Here is a 19,335-nt window from a genome sequence, read left to right on the forward strand (position 1 = left end):
TCATGCCAAAGGTGTTGGATGGGGTTGAGGTCAGGGCTCTGTGCAGGCCAGTCAAGGTCTTCCACACCGTTCTCGACAAAACCATTTCTATATGGACCTTGCTGTGTGCCCAGGGGCATTGTCATGCCGAAACAGGAAAGGACCTTCCCCAAGGTGTTGGGGAAGCACAATATTATATAGAATGTGATTATATGCTGTAACATTAAGATTTGCCTTCACTGGAACTAAGGTGCCTAGCCCAAACCACGAAAAACAGCCCCAGACCAATGTGTGTCCAGATATTTTGGTCATATGGTGTTTTTGCATTATATGAGCCCTTGACCATAATCTTAGTTTAGTGATTGATCCCAATAAATTTGTATTAAGATATTAATTGTAATGAATTACATTAACTGTGTAGATGCAAACCCCAATAAGTCTGTGCATCCCTACAAAATACTTATTCTTTCAATGAGCTGGTTACAGATAACCCATATTACCTTAATTGCATGGGCCAGTGAATTTTCACTTTCCGAGGGTTAGTACAGGTGGAGTATCACAATGCTCTACTCTTGTCTGTGCCATAAATACCTTGGAAATACTACTGTGACTTACTGTATGTGTATTATTTAATATTATTTAAAATTGAAACATTAACCATATTTCATATTAAAATAATGTGACACGGGCACAATAAATAATGTTTTTATTGTATTGATTTTTGATGTAGTTCTGAGTGTAGTGTCTCAGATTTGTCTGTGAGTCTGCGGCCATTGGAATGTTAGATGCAAATTCCCTTGTGTGTGTGTGTGTGTGTGTGCAGACGTGGACACACAGCTTGGGGAAGCGGAGGCAGTCACAAACTGTCTGAAAGCGGAGAGAGCAACAGTCAGTCAGAGGCCATCAATCGACAGTGCGTTTGTTATGTGAGCCACAGCAGAGTCTCCCTGGTGATACTGTATCTTATCAGTAGGGCACCAATTTATCCTGGGCTTTTTCTCACATGAAATTCGATCATCCCACTGCCAGAGGGCGATAGGGCCTTTTTGCTAGTCAGTTAGCACATTGCCCCTACACCAGTAATCTACATCAATTGCCACTAATTAATCACGCGCAATGACACACATAGTGCAGTGCATAGACATGCATTTTCAGTGTTGGGTGGTAAAATATTTCGTTTTTTTCCCCCAAGCACTCGGAAGTATAAGTGGAATTAGATTACCTGCACAAAAATTTACATAGCACTAATTATAAGAATGAAATAGTTTTCAGTGGTGTAGGCTTATAAAAATGAAAGGCAAAAATAGATTACCTCAAATGACTCAATTAAATTTCATCATGGTCAGTCGGTTTTCAGTAACTGTCATTCTGTGGCGGTTTTTTTGTGTGAAATTGTCGATAGGAAGAAATGCATCTTCCTGCTTGCTGAAATAACAGAGTTGACTGGGATGGACAAAGTACCCCTTTGCCTTCTGAGAAATATTTGGAACAATTTTGTCACCTCTGTCCCAAAACAGTATAGAGTATCAGTGCAGTGCTGTCAACATGTGACTTGGATTTTCTGAGACATGCAATAATTACATTATGGAAATCAACCTCAGTTCACTAGGCAATGTTTGATCCTATCTGTGAATGAGCTTTTATCAATGCAAGATTAACGGATGTAATTTAATTTTCCTTAAAGAAAAACGTTCAAAACATCATTGTCTGTTGACTTGTCTGTGACCATTGCCATGTGGTCAGCTGACTTGACTGGCTCCTTTATCTTTTATTTAGATCTTTTCTTTAGTCATCAGCAGGCACACATACAGTACTTTTGCCAAAGGGAATGGCTCTGCCGTACCTATTTGAAAATGCGCAAAATTAAGAACCTTCAACTTTTCATGAGGAACGTTCCTGCTTTAATTGGCAAAAAAAATGTTCTCTCACTCTCCACCTCAGTTGATGTGTGGTGGGCGTTCAGGTAGGTGCTACACTTTGGTGGTGGTTGAGACAAGTTTCCCCCTCATGACTGTGAAGCCCTTTGAGAAAAGCACAATATAAATGCAATGAATAGCAGTAATGATAATAATAGTGGTGTATAGCAGTAGTCCTGTGGTGTGTAGCAGTAGCCCTGTGGTGTGTATCAGTGACTCAGTGGTGTGTAGCAGTAGCCCTGTGGTGTGTATCAGTGACTCAGTGGTGTGTAGCAGTAGCCCTGTGGTGTGTAGCAGTGACTCAGTGGTGTGTAGCAGTAGCCCTGTGGTGTGTAGTAGTGACACCATGGTGTGTAGCGGTAGCCATGTGGTGTGTATCAGTGGTTGTAGTAGTAACTCAGTGGTCTGTTTCGGTAGCCAAGGGTCCTGTTCCACATATGTTGCCAAAATGATTCAGGATAATTTGATGCTTGTCTTATCAAATTATGGAATTAATTAAATTTGGGCTTTCTCTGTTTCACAAACGTGAAGTACGATTTGGTGAGTTATTCTAGGTTTGAATCATCTCGGATAACTGCACTCACCCACTCTGCTATGAAGGAGAGAGGATTCACTCACCAAAACAGGATCATGCTCCTTATGTAGACACAAAGGGAGGTGGTGTTGCCCTTTGTGGGATCACATAAAAATGGTGCAATATTTCTCATAAGGTAACCTATGTTGTTTTTTTTATTTTGTTTTGGGGTTGTAGATGTCGAAATCATGGACTTGAGGGGGCATATTTTTTCTGCTCTAAAGATTCATCAAGAGAAAACAATCCTAACTAGCAAATCAAACATAGCCAGAGCGGCCAAAACCAGAGAGGAAGACTGGCAGATAATTGCAGATACATTAAATAGGCCTACAGTTGAGGCCAAACTTTACATACAACTAGGCTAACGATATTCGAGCTCAGTTTTTCACAACTCCGCACATTTCATGTTATCATACATTTCTTTTGGTAAGTCAATTAGAGCATCTACTTTGTTCACAGCAGTGGTCATTTCAAAACAATCGATTAGAGACAGATTTATTTCAGCTTTAATTCACTCAAAAATGTCAACATTTTAAATACACCAAGTTGACTGTCTCTTTAAACAATGACTTTTTAGAAGCTTCTGATTGACCAATTGTCATAATTAGGAGTTAATTGGGAGTTAATTGGCACATGTGGCTGTATTTAAGAGCCCACCTTTAGAGCCACTGCCTTTTTGCCTTGATACCATGGGAAAATCCAAGCAACTGGGCCAAGACCTCAGAAAAATAATTGTGGACCTCCACAAGTCCGGTTCTTTCTCAGGAGCAATTTCCAAACAACTGAAGGTACCATGAGCATCTGTACAAACAATAGCATGCAAATATAAAAATCTTGGGAACACACACTGCATCGTTTAGGAAGGAGGCTCAAATTACCTCCCAGGGCTGAACAAACTTTGGTCTGAAAGGTTCAACTGAACCCCAAGACAACAACAAAGGAACTGATGAAGGAGTTGGAGGCATCAGGAACCAAAGTATCTACATCCATCATTAAGAGAATCCTACATCTCCATCGCCTGAAAGGCTGTCGCGCAAGGAAGAAGCCCCTACTCCAAGCCAAAATGAAGTTTGCAGGTGAACACCAGGACCTAGCATTCTGGAGGACTGTTCTCTGGTCATGATCAGCTCTATATATGGAAGAAAAAAGGGTGAGGCTTTTAATCCGAAGTACACCGTTCCAACTGTGAAGCATGGGGGTGGCAGCATCATGTTGTGGGGGTGTTTAGCTGGAAAAGGGAACGGTGCACTTCTGAAAATAGATGGCATCATCTGAAAGGAGGATTATCTACAAATACTGAAGCAACACCTCAAGACATCAGCTAGAAAGTTAATACTTGGTCGCAACTGGGTCTTCCAGCAGGACAATGAACCTAAGCATACCTACAAAGTTGTAACAAAATGGCTTAAAGACAACAAAGTGAAAGGATTGGAGTGGCCATCACGAAGCCTTGATCTGAATCCTATAGAATATTTGTGGACTGAACTGAAAAAGCATGTCCGAGCAAGGAGGCCCACAAACCTGACTGAGTTACACCAGTTCTGTCAGGAGGAATGGGCAAAAATTCCAGCGAAGTGTTGTGAGAAGCTTGTGGAAGGCTACCTCAAGCGTTTGATTCATGTTAAGCAATTAGAAGGCAATGCCATCAAGTACGAACAAAGTGTGTCAAATTTTGACCCACTGAAAATCTGCAATAGTACATAAAAGCTGATATAAATCTGTCTCTTAGCTATTATTTTGAAAAGAAATAGAAATAATGTAGATACCCTAATTGACTTAACACTGGAAATGTATGGTAACATGTAATGTGTGGAGTTGAGAAACATTGAGTTTGAATGTCTTTAGCTTAGGCGTATGTGAACTTATAACCTCAACTGTGTCTACTTAAGAAGACTGTCATTCACTGGCTTTTTGCAATGTCACCACACTGAAACATTAAATTATATTATTTTTCAGTGCATGTGACAGCGACTACAAAAGGAGCTGACTGCACTTTAATGTTAAATACAAAATATATTGTCAACATAACCTCTTTATTGAAATTGTAGTATGTTTTCAACTAGGTAATATGCAAGTTAGTGTTTAACGTCACAGGACATTTGTAAATGCTATTTTGTTATTTTGTATTTTGTTAGTGATTATGTAAATATTGCCATTGTGAAACCCTCTTGCAAATGATCTGTACCTGCATAGAAACCTTGCTTAATAGTGTTCACACTTGCATGGCCAGGAAATCGGATGAATGCACTGATATACATTTTGAATGCAAGGTACACTTTCTTGATTGGTCAGTATAACTACTGAGGCTTCACTTATATTTTCATTATTTTGGCTTTAATGATAGCCTATTTCTCATTTCATTTCTAAAATTTTTATCCCTGATTTTTTTTTAATTTCCTCATTTTATTCCGCGTTTATTGTGTAGTCTTCTATCCCCGTTATTAGGGGTCCAAGCAGCGAAGCTGGTGGAACCCTATTGTGTCTGTTAGGATTATTAGGGGTCCAAGCAGCAAAGCTGGTGGAACCCTATTGTATCTGTTAGGATTATTATTATTATTAGGGGTCCAAGCAGCGAAGCTGGTGGAACCCTAATGTTTTTGTTAGGATTATTATTAGGGGTCCAAGCAGCGAAGCTGGTGGAACCCTATTGTATCTGTTAGGATTATTATTAGGGGTCCAAGCAGCGAAGCTGGTGGAACCCTATTGTTTTTGTTAGGATTATTCTTATTATTTTTCTCCGCTAAAAGTGTCTGAGGCTCAGCAACCATAAGTCGTAGAGCAACCAAATTTGGCAGGTGGGTTCCTATGGCCCACCACTCCTCAGGCACTAAAAATCACCTATGTCGGCCAGATGGTGGCGCTATAACAAAGGGTCATGCGTAAAAGGCCATAACTCCCACACCATACGTTAGATCAACACAAAACCTCATTGACCTATGCATCTGAACGTGCTCTACAACTTTGCCATTGGCACCACCTATGTCCGCCATATTGTTTGCCCGCCATTTAGACTTTTCAGTTGGGGTGTGGCAGCTTTCTCCGCTAAAACGTCTGAGGCTCAGCAACCATAAGTTGTACACCAACCAAATTTGGTGGGTCGGTTCCTATGGGCCCCCACTACTCAGGCACTAAAAATCACCTATGTCGGCCAGATGGTGGCGCTATAACAAAAGGGTCATGTTCAAAAGGTCATAACTCCCACACCGTAAGTCAGATCAACACAAAACTTCATCGACCGATGCATCTGAATGTGCTCTACAACTTTGCTTTTGGGACCACCTATGTCCGCCATATGGTTTGCCCGCCATTTGGACCTCTTTGTTAGTTGGGGTGCGGAAAAGCTGGAGCTCCAAATCTAAGCGTTACGACATCTAGTAAACTTCTTTACGGCAAGCGACATCCATGGCGACGCAAGTAATCCGACACCGTAGGGTCTAGTTTTCATCAGTGAGGGGAGGGTCTGAGCGTCGCTGGAAGACAGTGCCAGCCAGAGTGCATGCTAGGCTACCAAGAGTGTGTTAGTAAAAGCTTTTTGAGAGGATGAATAATTACTTTTCTTGAGCCTGCATCCATTTGAAGACAGTATCGGGTGAGTTTGTTTAGTCTTTGAATCTGTCATTATGCTGAGAAATAGCTAAACCATTTTATTGATAGGTTCTGAGTTTCTGTGCAAACGCGCGAAAACTCGCTGGTATAATGAAACAATGACGGTAGCCTAATACTTATATAGTCCGCTTCGTTCCGTTGCTACCATAACATAACGACCTACAGCTGCAGTTTCTCGCTGCAATTACTAATATTGAATATAAACAAAAGACGCAATTTATGCTGTAAATCGTATTCTCAATTTAATCTCTACATTGACTGTAAGCTTAGGGTTGTAACTAGGTAGTTGTTTCGTAGGTGACTTAACTCATCTTAACTATTGCCGTAGGGTCTAGTTTTTATCAGTGAGGGGACGGTCTGACCGTCGGGAAGCATTGGAAGACAGTGTCGGGTGAGTTCGTTCAATTTTGAAATCTGTCATTATGCTGAGAAATAGCTAAACCATTTCATTGATAGGTTCTGAGTTTCTGTGCAAACGCGCGAAAACACGCTGGTCTAATGAAACAATGACGGTAGCCTAATACATATATTGTCCGCTTCGTTCCGTTGCTACCATAACATAACGACCCACAGCTGCAGTTTCTCGCTGCAATTACTAATATTGAATATAAACAAAAGACGCAATTTATGCTGTAGTCTGCCAATGTCTAAATAAATAATACGGTCCATTTGAAGACAATATCGGGTGAGTTCGTTTAGTCTTTAAATCCGTCATTATGCTGAGAGAAATCGTAATCTCATTTTAATCTCTAAATTGACTATAAGCTTAGGGTTGTAACTAGGTTGTTGTTTCGTAGGTGACTTAGTCTTAACTCGTCTTAACTATTGCTTGAATTTTTTCATAGACTGCGTTGTTGCTGTTCTTGTTTGTGTTAGTGTTAATCAGTTTAACCTACAGGGTCCAAGTTGAACCATACGGGTGTTCCCTGCACTTGGAGCGGTATTTCTCTCTAGGGTTTTCGGCACACTTATTCCTGGTTATGGTTATACACTTTGTTGTACGTCGCTCTGGATAAGAGCGTCTGCCAAATGCCTGTAATGTAGGCTAATGTAATATTCCGTAGCAACAAGATAAACCCGGCGTTAGCCCTGAAATATGCCAATACAGCAGTGAAAACGCTGCTCACTGAATAACGACATAAACGAGACAAAGTTTTTTTTAAATTATGCCATGTCATTCTGCATTCAATATCTGGGACTAACCATTGAATACATATACAATCTTACCATTGGTTTTACGCGTAGAGATGTCCCTTTTGCGAATGAGTGGTCATATATTGTCTTGGACAATCCGTTATATGCGCATCTGTGACGCCTGGGTCGGCTATCTTCAATAATAGCTGTGCGTAATACCACACCTGTTACTTACGGCGTTGTCGCCCTTTTTAGTGCACTTTGGCTTGACTGACAGTTACTTCATTCCGTAGGTGAGAGTATAAGCTTTCTAACGATGTATAACATGTCTGATTTTGCTTTTGGAATAGCGTTTTATAGGTCAGCGTAACCGAAAATTTTGCCAATGTCTAAATAAATAAAACGGTAGGCTACTCTGCTCGTAGGTCGCGACTTGATATCTCGTCCATTCTCTGCTAAACTGAGCAATGGATTGGAATATGTGTCTGACGTAGTGTTGCACGGTATACCAAACTTCAGCACTTTCTCGGCACTTAAAAAAAAAAAAAAAAAAAAAAGAGACGGTTCGGTATTAGAATATTCCGACGTTCGGTAGTTTTGAGTCAAATGTAAAAGCCAGGGAAAATTGTCTCCCGCATTACTGATTGAGAGGATGAAAAGTGTAATTTGTCAGAATCTTCGCTAGAAGGCAGTAGCAGCTAAGGTTGCCAAGTGAGGTGACTTGCGCTTGTGCACTCAGCTCCTTGATACAGCGCAAGTTTGACTCAGTTCACTTCAGTAGCAATAGGTGTTCCAATTTGGAAATATTTTATTATAGATAGATGTTGTATTGTTATTAAAATCAATTTAAAGGTGAAAGACCTGTTTTAAAGATATTTTAGCTTACAACTGTTTAATTTGGGAAATATATTTAACATCTTTTTCTATTGTTCAGTGTTGTAACACTATAGGCCTTTGCATATTAATATGTTGAAGAGGCTTCAACTTAAAGGTTGTTAATGAACCAGGTTGTTAATAAACCATGAATTCGAAAATGAGGTCAACCCTTGTGGACATTTCGTTTCTCATCTATTAACCTCTTAGCGCACAACCCTAGTGGTGGGCACGCCCGCGTGCCTAAATTACTAAACTCAAACATTCGGTGCTACTGCAACCAAAGTGTGAGATGAAAACAGAAACGCGTTGTTTCAGTTTCATTAGTAGACGATACATGACAACTATGCCGAAAACGGAGTTTTGCAGCCCCACCATTGTCGCTCCGGTCGTTCATTTAACACACACCCCCTCCCTGCAGTCTCATCTAAAAAACACCCCCCACCCTTGACATAATGGTCAATATTGTCTATCTTGGCATTCATAAAAATATTATTTCACCTCTAAAAAATCGTATTCCGTCATAGCAACAAGATAAACCCGACAATAGCCCTAAGATATGCCTATACAGCAGTGAAAACGCTGCTCACTGAATAACGAAATAAACGAGAAAAAGTTTTTAAAAATGATACTATGTCATTCTACAGTCAATATCTGGGACTTAATATTGAATAAATATAAAACCTTACTGTTGGTTTTACGTGTAGAGATGTCCCTTTTGAGACTGCGTGGTCATATATTGTCTTGGACAATCTGTTTGGGAAATATAGGCGCATCTGTGACGCCTGGGTATCTTCCAAAATAGCTGTGCGTAACACCACACCTGTTGTTTACGGCGTCGTCGCCCTTTTTAGTACAGTCTGACTTGATTTACAATTCATTTATTCGGTAGGCGAGAGTATAAGCTTTCTAACGATGTATAACATGTCTAATTCTGCTTCTGGAATAGCGTTTTATAGGTCAGCGTAACAGAAAATTTCTTAGCATAGCATTCACTTACGCAATCACACTCTGTTAGCAGACAAATACGATGCACCTAACGAAACGTGTTCAAGGATATTTCTCTCTAGGGTTTTCGGCACACTTATTCCTGGTTATGGTTATATACTTTGTTGTACGTCGCTCTGGATAAGAGCGTCTGCCAGTGTCTGGATGGGAGCAGGGCTTATGATATTATATACTTAGATTTCCAAAAAGCACTTGATAAGGTACCATATGACAAACTCATTATCAAAATGAGGACAGTAGGAATTACAGGAGGCATTTCAGAGTGGGTTCGGAACTGGTTATGGGATAGAACACAAAGAGTAGTAGTAGGAGGGATCTTATCTGAGCAGGGTATTGTGGGAAGTGGAGTTCCACAGGGATTGGTGCTGGGTCCACTGCTCTTCCTCATTTACATAAATGACCTTGACACGGACATTGAAAGTACACTAGTTAAATTTGCAGATGATACAAAACTGGGAGGTTTAGCCAACAGTTTGGAATCTACTAAAGTAATCCAAGAAGATTTAAACAGAATCCAGAAGTTGGCAGAAACCTGGCAAATGCAATTCAATATTAAAGCCGCAAGTGGCGTTGGGAGGGGTCCAAGCATTGGCACCATCGCGCCCCCTATGGAGCAATTTTAAAATGGCTTTGTCCTCATGATCATATGCCTTCACCCAACATATCTACTGAATATCATGATGATCGTATAAAATATTGATGACTTATGGCCAATTTTGTGCTAAGAGACGCTGTCGGATGACTTGGTTGCGTCGCCATAGATGTGTCCTGGCCGCTTCCCGTAAAGGCCTTTACTATGTCATAACACTTAGATGGCATGTCGTAACACTTAGATGGCCCGGCGTGTATGCACAGCTGCAGAGTTTCTGCGCCACAACTAAAAAAGGCGTCACACTAGTGTTGTCACGATACCAAAATTTTGACTTTGATAGTGATACCAGGTTTAGTACTACGATACTCAATACTGAAATGATACTTGAAACTTAAACGATGCTAATTCGATACTCGGTACCTAACGATACTGAAATTACCTTAATAGATTAGAAATGTAATGTCCACAAGGGTTGACCTCATTTTCGAATTCATGGTTTATTAACAACCTGGTTCATTAACAACCTTTAAGTTGAAGCCTCTTCAACATATGAATATGCATAGGCCTATAGTGTTACAACACTGAACAATAGAAAATATGTTAAATATATTTCAAAAATTAAACAGTTGTAAAGTAAATAATCTTTAAAACAGGTCTTTCACCTTTAAATAGATTTAAAAACAGCATATTTTAATAACAATACAGCATCTATCTATAATAAAATATTTCCAAATTCGAACACCTATTGCTACTGAAGTGAACTGAGTCAAAGCTTGCGCTGTATCAAGGAGCTGAGTGCACAAGCGCAAGTCACCTCACTTGGCAACCTTAGTTGCTACTACCATCTAGCGAAGATTCTGACAAATTACACTTTTCATCCTCTCAATCAGTAATGTGGGAGACAGTTCCCTGGCGTTTACATTTGACACAAAACTACCGAACGTCGGAAATTCTAATAGCGAACCGTTTCTTTTATTTAATTTAAGTACCGAAAAAGTGCTGAAGTTTGGGTATACCGTGCAACAGTACGTCAGGCACATATTCCAATCCATTGCTCAGCTTAGCAGAGAATGCACATTTCAGAGCGCCTCAGAGACAGATAGAATAATAACACATAAATACACATTTCAAATAATAAATACGACATTGAGAAAAAAAAAAAAAAGACGAAATATTAACTTGCGACCTGCGTGCTGCGCGCACAGCAGCCTACCGTTTTACTTATTTAGACATTGGTAGATGAGAAAATTTTCGGTTATGCTGACCTATAAAACGCTATTCCAAAAGCAAAATAAGACATGTATACATCGTTAGAAAGCTTATACTCTCACCTACGGAATAAATGAGTTGTTAGTCAAGCCAAATTGCACTAAAAAGGGCGACAACGCCGTAAGCAACAAGTGTGGTATTACGCACAGCTATTTTTGAAGGTAGCCGACGCAGGCGTCATATATGCGCCTATATTTCACAAACGGATTGTCCAAGACAATATATGACCACTCATTCGCAAAAGCGACATCTCTACGCGTAAAACCAATGGTAAGATTGTATATTTATTAAATGCGTAGTCCCAGATATTGACTGTATAATGACATGGTATAATTAAAAAAAAAACGTTGTCTCGTTTATTTCGTTATTCAGTGAGCAGCGTTTTCACTGCTGTATTGGCATATTTTAGGGCTAATGTCTGGTTTATCTTGTTGCTACGGAATATCACATTACATTACAGGCATTTGGCAGACGCTCTTATCCAGAGCGACATACAACAAAGTGTATAACCATAACCAGGAACAAGTGTGTCGAAAACCCTAGAGGGCAGTAGCCTACCGTTTCAAGTGCAGGGAACAACCGCATAGTTCAACTTGGACCCTGTAGGTTAAACTGATTAACACTAACACAAACAAGAACAGTAACAATGCAGTCTATGCAAAAATACAAGCAATAGTTAAGACTAGTTAAGTCACCTACGAAACAACTACCTAGTTACAACCCTAACCTTACAGTCAATGTAGAGATTAAATTGAGAATACGATTTCTCTCAGCATAATGACGGATTCAAAGACTGAACGAACTCACCCGATACTGTCTTCAAATGGATCCATGCCAAAGAAAAGTAATTATTCATCCTCTCAAAAAGCTGGTACTAACAAACCTTTAATAGCCTAGCATGCACTCTGGCTGGCACTGTCTTCCATTGCTTCCCCGACATTCAGACCCTCGCCTCACTGATAAAAACTAGACCCTACGGTGTCGGATTACTTGTGTCGCCATGGATGTCGCTTGCCGTAAAGAAGTTTACTAGATGTCGTAACACCTAGATTTGGAGCTCCAGCTCTTCCGCACCCTAACTAATAAAAAATCCAAATGGCGGACAAACAATATGGCGGACATAGGTGCATCGGTCGATGAAGTTTTGTGTTGCTCTGACTTACGGTGTGGGAGTTATGACCTTTTAAAGTATGACCCTTTGTTATAGCGCCACCATCTGGCCGACATAGGTGATTTTTAGTGCCTGAGTAGTGGGGGGCCATAGAAGCCCACCTACCAAATTTGGTTGGTCTACAACTTATGGTTGCTGAGCCTCAGACATTTTAGTGGAGAAAGCTTCCACGCCCCAATGAAAATTTCAAAATGGCGGGTAAACAATATGGCGGGTAAACATATGGCGGACATAGGTGGTGCCAATGGCGAAGTTGTAGAGCACGTTCAGATGCATAGGTCCATGAAGTTTTGGGTTGATCTATCCTATGGTGTGGGAGTTATGGCCTTGTACGCATGACCCTTTGTTATAGCGCCACCATCTGGCCGACATAGGCGATTTTAGTGCCTGAGTAGTGGGGGGCCATAGGAACCCACCTGCCACATTTGGTTGCTCTAGGACTTATGGTTGCTGAGCCTCAGACACTTTTAGCAGAGAAAAATAATAAGAATAACAATAATAATCCTAACAAATACAATAGGGTTCCACCAGCTTCGCTGCTTGGACCCCTAATAATAATAATAATAATCCTAACAGATACAATAGGGTTCCACCAGCTTCGCTGCTTGGACCCCTAATAATCCTAACAGATACAATAGGGTTCCACCAGCTTCGCTGCTTGGACCCCTAATAATAATAATAATCCTAACAGATACAATAGGGTTCCACCAGCTTCGCTGCTTGGACCCCTAATATAATAATAATAATCCTAACAGATACAATAGGGTTCCACCAGCTTCGCTGCTTGGACCCCTAATAATCCTAACAGATACAATAGGGTTCCACCAGCTTCGCTGCTTGGACCCCTAATAATCCTAACAAATACAATAGGGTTCCACCAGCTTCGCTGTTTGGACCCCTAATAATCCTAACAAATACAATGGGGTTCCACCAGCTTCGCTGCTTGGACCCCTAATAATAATAATATCCTAACAGATACAATAGGGTTCCACCAGCTTCGCTGCTTGGACCCCTAATAATAATCATAACAAATACAATAGGGTTCCACCAGCTTCGCTGCTTGGACCCCTAATAATAATAATAATAATCCTAACAGATACAATAGGGTTCCACCAGCTTCGCTGCTTGGACCCCTAATAATCCTAACAGATACAATAGGGTTCTACCAGCTTCGCTGCTTGGACCCCTAATATAATAATAATAATCCTAACAGATGCAATAGGGTTCCACCAGCTTCGCTGCTTGGACCCCTAATAATAATAATAATAATCCTAACAGATACAATAGGGTTCCACCAGCTCGCTGCTTGGACCCCTAATAATCCTAACAGATACAATAGGGTTCCACCAGCTTCGCTGCTTGGACCCCTAATAATCCTAACAAATACAATGGGGTTCCACCAGCTTCGCTGCTTGGACCCCTAATAATAATAATAATCCTAACAGATACAATAGGGTTCCACCAGCTTCGCTGCTTGGACCCCTAATAATAATCCTAACAAATACAATAGGGTTCCACCAGCTTCGCTGCTTGGACCCCTAATAACTAATGTAAGTGGGGAATAAAAACATAGAGCAGGATTACTTTATGGGTGGTACAAAATTAGATTGTGCACATGTAGGAAAAGACTTGGGAGTAATAGTTGATCAAAGCCTATCAGGGTCTGGTCAATGTGCTTTAGCAGTAAAAAAAAAAAAAAAAAGCCAACAGGATGCTGGATACATAGCCAGAAGTATTGAGTATAAATCTAAGGAGATCATACTCACCCTATACAATACCCTTGTCAGACCACACTTAGAGTACTGCGTGCAGGCGCTGGAACAGGTCCAAAGCTGGACAACCAGATTGATTCTGGGTATAAAAGATAAGTGTTAGGAAAAGCTTTGGATGCTTGGACTTTTCAAGCTTAGTAAAAGGAGACTTAGGGGAGATTTGATTGAGGCTTTTAAATTTATTAAAGGGATTGATAGGAACTACAGGAAATTATTCAAGTTGAGTTCGGTTAGCAGAACGAGGGGGCATAAATGGAAACTGGCGAAGGGTAAATTTCACACAGACATTAGGAAATATTTTTTCATACAGAGAGTGGTTATTGTGTGGAATAGCTTGTCTGGACATATAGTGGAGGCAGAAACACTGCGGGTATTCAATTCCCGGCTTCATACAGTGTTAGATACTATCTAGCTTTAAGGTAAACTAAGCATTAAGTACAGTTTAGCGGTAGGAATAGACAAGCAGTGTTGGGCTGAATGGCCTGTTCTCGTCTTACGTTATGTTATGTTATGTTATGTTATGTTAAATCAACTCTTACAGAGTACGTATGGTCCCACTCTGGTACAGACTGGGCCTATATGCACTCTGTTAGAAATGAATTGACAGTAGACATTTTGCTGTGTGGAGCCAAGTCCCAGCAAATCCTTGAGGAGAAACTGTTTCAATCTGAAAGAGATCTGCATTTAGGGCAAAGATTAATTCATGTTCCACATTACAATGAACTAAAGCACATAGCAAAAACTTTAGGTTACTATCGTAACCCCGGTTCTCTGAAACATTGAGTGGAGAGATCCACCTATGGGGAATGACATCCGGTCATGACTCCTCAGAAGCATCCAATTGCACCAAGTCTGGCTCTGACAGACAATAGCGCATCCAATGCTACAGGAGGCACCGCCCTATGCTCACAGCTGAGAAACTGTCAGGCCAGCAAGGGCAGCCTCCCCCCTTGAGGGGAGGGTGTGTCTGGCACATCCCATGTAAGGAAGTACTAAACACAAAGCAGGTGAGGGGAGATGCGTGAGCTTCACACAGAGCTCACCCCCAGAACTGCGTGGGCTACCGGATTCCTGGTGACGTCCAGGCGGTAGAAGCGTCCAGGTATGTGGAGAAGCTCAGCCTGCAGCTGAACAAATCTCCTGCAAGGAGACCCCACGGAATTGGGCCCGCGTAGAATGCCCCTCGTAGAATGAGCCCTCAGGCCCGAGGGGGGGTGTTATCCCCTTTGAGTCATATGCCATAGCAATAGCTTCCACAAGCCAATGAGACAGCCGTTGCTTAGAAATGGCTCTCCCTTTGCAGGGCGGGCCCCTGGCTGGTCGCTCTTTCTGAAAGCCTTTCTGAAAGTTGCTTGTGTCTACAATTTATTACAAAAATCTGGATACAGCATTTATGCACCTCTTCTCTAATCCATACACTCACTCACATAGACTATATAGGGCCCAGGGTCTTACCTGAAATTATAGGAGCTAACCGGAAAATGTCAGAGTTCATTCTCTCATAGGGAGAATCCTCCAGTACGCCATTTCCTGAAAATGGCATTAAAATCTGTAAAATAAAACTAACAGATACTTGTATAACAATACACTACATGAATACGGCCAATTTCTATAATGAATAAGTCTAACTTGTGATGAAAAAATGACTTGAAAAATATGTATTGAATTAAATATTGATATTTAAGTTTTATTTCATATTTTCATTTATAGGTCAAAATCTTGATACACACTGTGAATTGATTAGTTATTGATATGTAAAAAATGTATTTGCTAATCCATAACCCTTAATTTTTTGTGTCATTTGTAGTCAATTCCACTGTTCCACAGGTGTACCTCTCTGTCAGCTTTCCTTGGTGGTGGGAAATTTTTTTAACATTTTCCTCAACAAATTTCAGGTTTTCTTTTTTAATCCTAATAATAACAGTAATACGTACTTACCTACTACTATTACTACAAATAATAATAATAATAATAATAGTTTTCGGAACCACTGGAAAACACCAAGGATTGACCTAGACATTCCTTCCAATTGAAAAATTATGTCAAAGGAATACATTTCATAAATCTAAAACGTTTGCGTGGCTGTGTTCTCCGTTTTGAAAGAATGTGGCGCGCTCGAGCATTTTAGAATTATTCTGTGTATGCAGCTGTAATTGCATCAGACAGTTGGGCCGTCAGTAGGCTATAGCTAATTAGGCATATTGTTTAACAACATGGACTGTGCGCGACGCCGATGGCGTTTGTTTGCCGAGGTCTGCTTACTGCCGTGATAGCTAGTGAGTGCCCAAATTGGTACACGTCTTAATTTAAATGTAGGCTATCGGCTTTATCATTGGTCCGACCCCCCCCCCCCCCCCCCATTCAATCATGAATTCTAATCCAATTGCCAAAGCAGCCTCCCAGCTGTAAGTAAAGAAATCCGGTCTGAACGACTTATAACAGTAGCCGGACAAAGCAGATTGATGATGACAAACTGCACTTTACGCACAGACGTGGACGTCTTTTTGTTGCTGAAATGTACATGACTGCTGTTAAAGTGATTCTTGAGAGGCATAGGCTATGCTATGTTAGGGCAAATAGTAGCGGCGTGAAAAAACTTAAGCCAGCATTTACTCTGGATGTGTTGAGTTCGCGTAGGCCTACCTAGTAACGTCTGGTATATACTCCAGTAAATGCGCAAGCAGTTCTTTTCTTTCTTCATGCCCCGTTTATATCTGCAGTTATAGAGCGGACTCTGCTTGATAGCTTCCATCGCGCTTCTGCACTTGTCCTCCGCTTCGGGTCCCACCAACATGGTGAAATTGCTCTCTTTCCCTAAAGAGGACAGCCCGTCTCCTTCAGACACTGTTCGCTCGCTTTCACGCAGTCCAGTCACCCATGCACCCTGTTTTCCCCACAGTCTTCGCTTTAGCTAGCAATAGGTTATAGCCAGTGACCGCAGTCTACTTTCATGCAGAGGATTCTACTTTCAGATAATTCTTCATTTAAAGATCGTGTGTTGAGCGGCTGTGGAAGTTTTTGCATGTTCTCGTAGCCAACAACGAAACGCAGAACCGCATTTAATGCGCTGCTTCAACCAAACGTAATACTTCATTAATATTCATTATGGTCATTGGACTGACGTAATGTTTACACCGATTATAGGAACTGTAGGCTACTATAGGGGGTGATCGCCTATTTTGGAGTGAATTATAGGCTAGTTATTTTATTTAAGTTTGCGCCACGACATCACCTATAGGCTACAGGCTGGATTTCTGATGCAGGTAATATGTGATTTAACCTAGATGAATGTGTAAATTCAATGAACGAAGAATGCGTACACACTCATATTAGCCTCGATATTAGTCTCGTAACTTGAATCTCATGAAAACACGTTCTCAACGTACAAAAATGCCAAGTTACTCACACATACAAGACATGCACCGTCTATAACTCATTCATTCAGACTGCCAAAATCCAGGCCTGCCATTAAAACTATTGAGTAAAGAAAAGCAACTCTACCCAATATTTTCTCATTGTCCGATACTTTGTGCTACAGCCCGTCTCCTTCAGACACTGTTCGCTCGCTTTCACGCAGTCCAGTCACCCATGCAAGCCAGCACACCCTCCTCGGCAGACAGTAGCACATCTGTGTGGGAATAATAATAGGCTACTAATAATGATACTACACAGTAGAATGTCCAGTGTTAATAATCAGAGCACATATGAGTGTAATAGGGACTATATGCACTCTGTAAGAGTTTATTAAACCCTGAACATTTTACTGTGTACTACTACCACTACTACTAATGACAAGAACAATAATAATCACCACCATCATCGTTATCATCATCACCATCATCATCATACACATTACAAATGAGAAAAATATATTATAGTGACTCCTCAATGACAGATGGACACTTTTTTAGAGTGCCTCTTTAAACTTGCGAGTGTCCAGAAACTGTTTCCACCTGTTTATGTCAAAAAATTGTGCATAAATAGTTGAACATTATATATTGTCATTCACAGTGTATGACCGCTATATCCGGAACTATGCTATACTACAATGTTAAGTAAGACATTCTGAGTTCAAAAAGGGCTGAAATTATGTTATTACATTACATTACATTACATTACAGGCATTTGGCAGACGCTCTTATCCAGAGCGACGTGTTATCAGCAACTTACCCAACACGGGCAACATGACGTATAAAGCTGTGATAATCATTGCGTTTTCTGCCCGTGGGAATTGAAAGTGTTGTACAGCGGTTTATTTGAAGACAGGAAGGGATTAGAATTTCAGTTCCACAGATAGATCCACTTTGTCCCACTTCAGATCCATTGAGACTCCGTTTAAAAGCAGGGTGCCCCACATGCATTCAGGAGATTTCAAACAATTAACTGGTTCTTAGATCACCTCGACCAGCCCTGAGCAACTGAGACACCCGAGATCCCGTACAGATCGTAAACGAGCTACTAAATTTACATGAGCTAAAAAAGCCAAATAAACTAAGCAAACGCGCAAGTGGTCTCCGAATTACGACTGTCCAAGATTTCAGACGCGCTCTGAGCATTCACTGACACGCAAGCCACTGTAGTGAATTTCAGCTTTAACCCCAACCAAGCGGCAACTGTTGGTGACTCGCCGCATGCTCCTCCAAGAGAACACTGAGATGGCAAAGCGCTCCGTTTTACCCTTTTGATTTCTTACTCAGATACTCTTTTCCCCACAGTCTTCGCTTTAGCTAGCAATAGGTTATAGCCAGTGACCGCAGTCTACTTTCATGCAGAGGATTCTACTTTCAGATAATTCTTCATTTAAAGATCGTGTGTTGAGCGGCTGTGGAAGTTTTGCATGTTCTCGTAGCCAACAACGAAACGCAGAACCGCATTTAATGCGCTGCTTCAACCAAACGTAATACTTCATTAATATTCATTATGGTCATTGGACTGACGTAATGTTTACACCGATTATAGGAACTGTAGGCTACTATAGGGGGTGATCGCCTATTTTGGAGTGAATTATAGGCTAGTTATTTTATTTAAGTTTGCGCCACGACATCACCTATAGGCTACAGGCTGGATTTCTGATGCAGGTAATATGTGATTTAACCTAGATGAATGTGTAAATTCAATGAACGAAGAATGCGTACACACTCATATTAGCCTCGATATTAGTCTCGTAACTTGAATCTCATGAAAAACACGTTCTCAACGTACAAAAATGCCAAGTTACTCACACATACAAGACATGCACCGTCTATAACTCATTCATTCAGACTGCCAAAATCCAGGCCTGCCATTAAAACTATTGAGTAAAGAAAAGCAACTCTACCCAATATTTTCTCAATTCTTTCAGGTCACTTGGCCCTGTGTGTATAAGCATACAGTACATGAACAGGCCACACATATGTGGATGGCTTTCTCACAGTCAAGATTGATTGAATAGGCATCTATAT

The 19,335-nt window shown here is 40.8% G+C and overlaps 1 pseudogene; it reads right to left on the reverse strand.

Moving 5' to 3' along the window:
• Positions 1 to 14,954: 14,954 nt before the first annotated feature.
• On the reverse strand, positions 14,955 to 18,104 carry LOC118217408 (annotated as a pseudogene).
• Between the last annotated feature and the right edge of the window lie 1,231 nt (positions 18,105 to 19,335).

This window comes from Anguilla anguilla, chromosome 2 (genome assembly GCF_013347855.1).
Source record: "Anguilla anguilla isolate fAngAng1 chromosome 2, fAngAng1.pri, whole genome shotgun sequence".
Taxonomy (NCBI): Eukaryota; Metazoa; Chordata; class Actinopteri; order Anguilliformes; family Anguillidae; genus Anguilla; species Anguilla anguilla.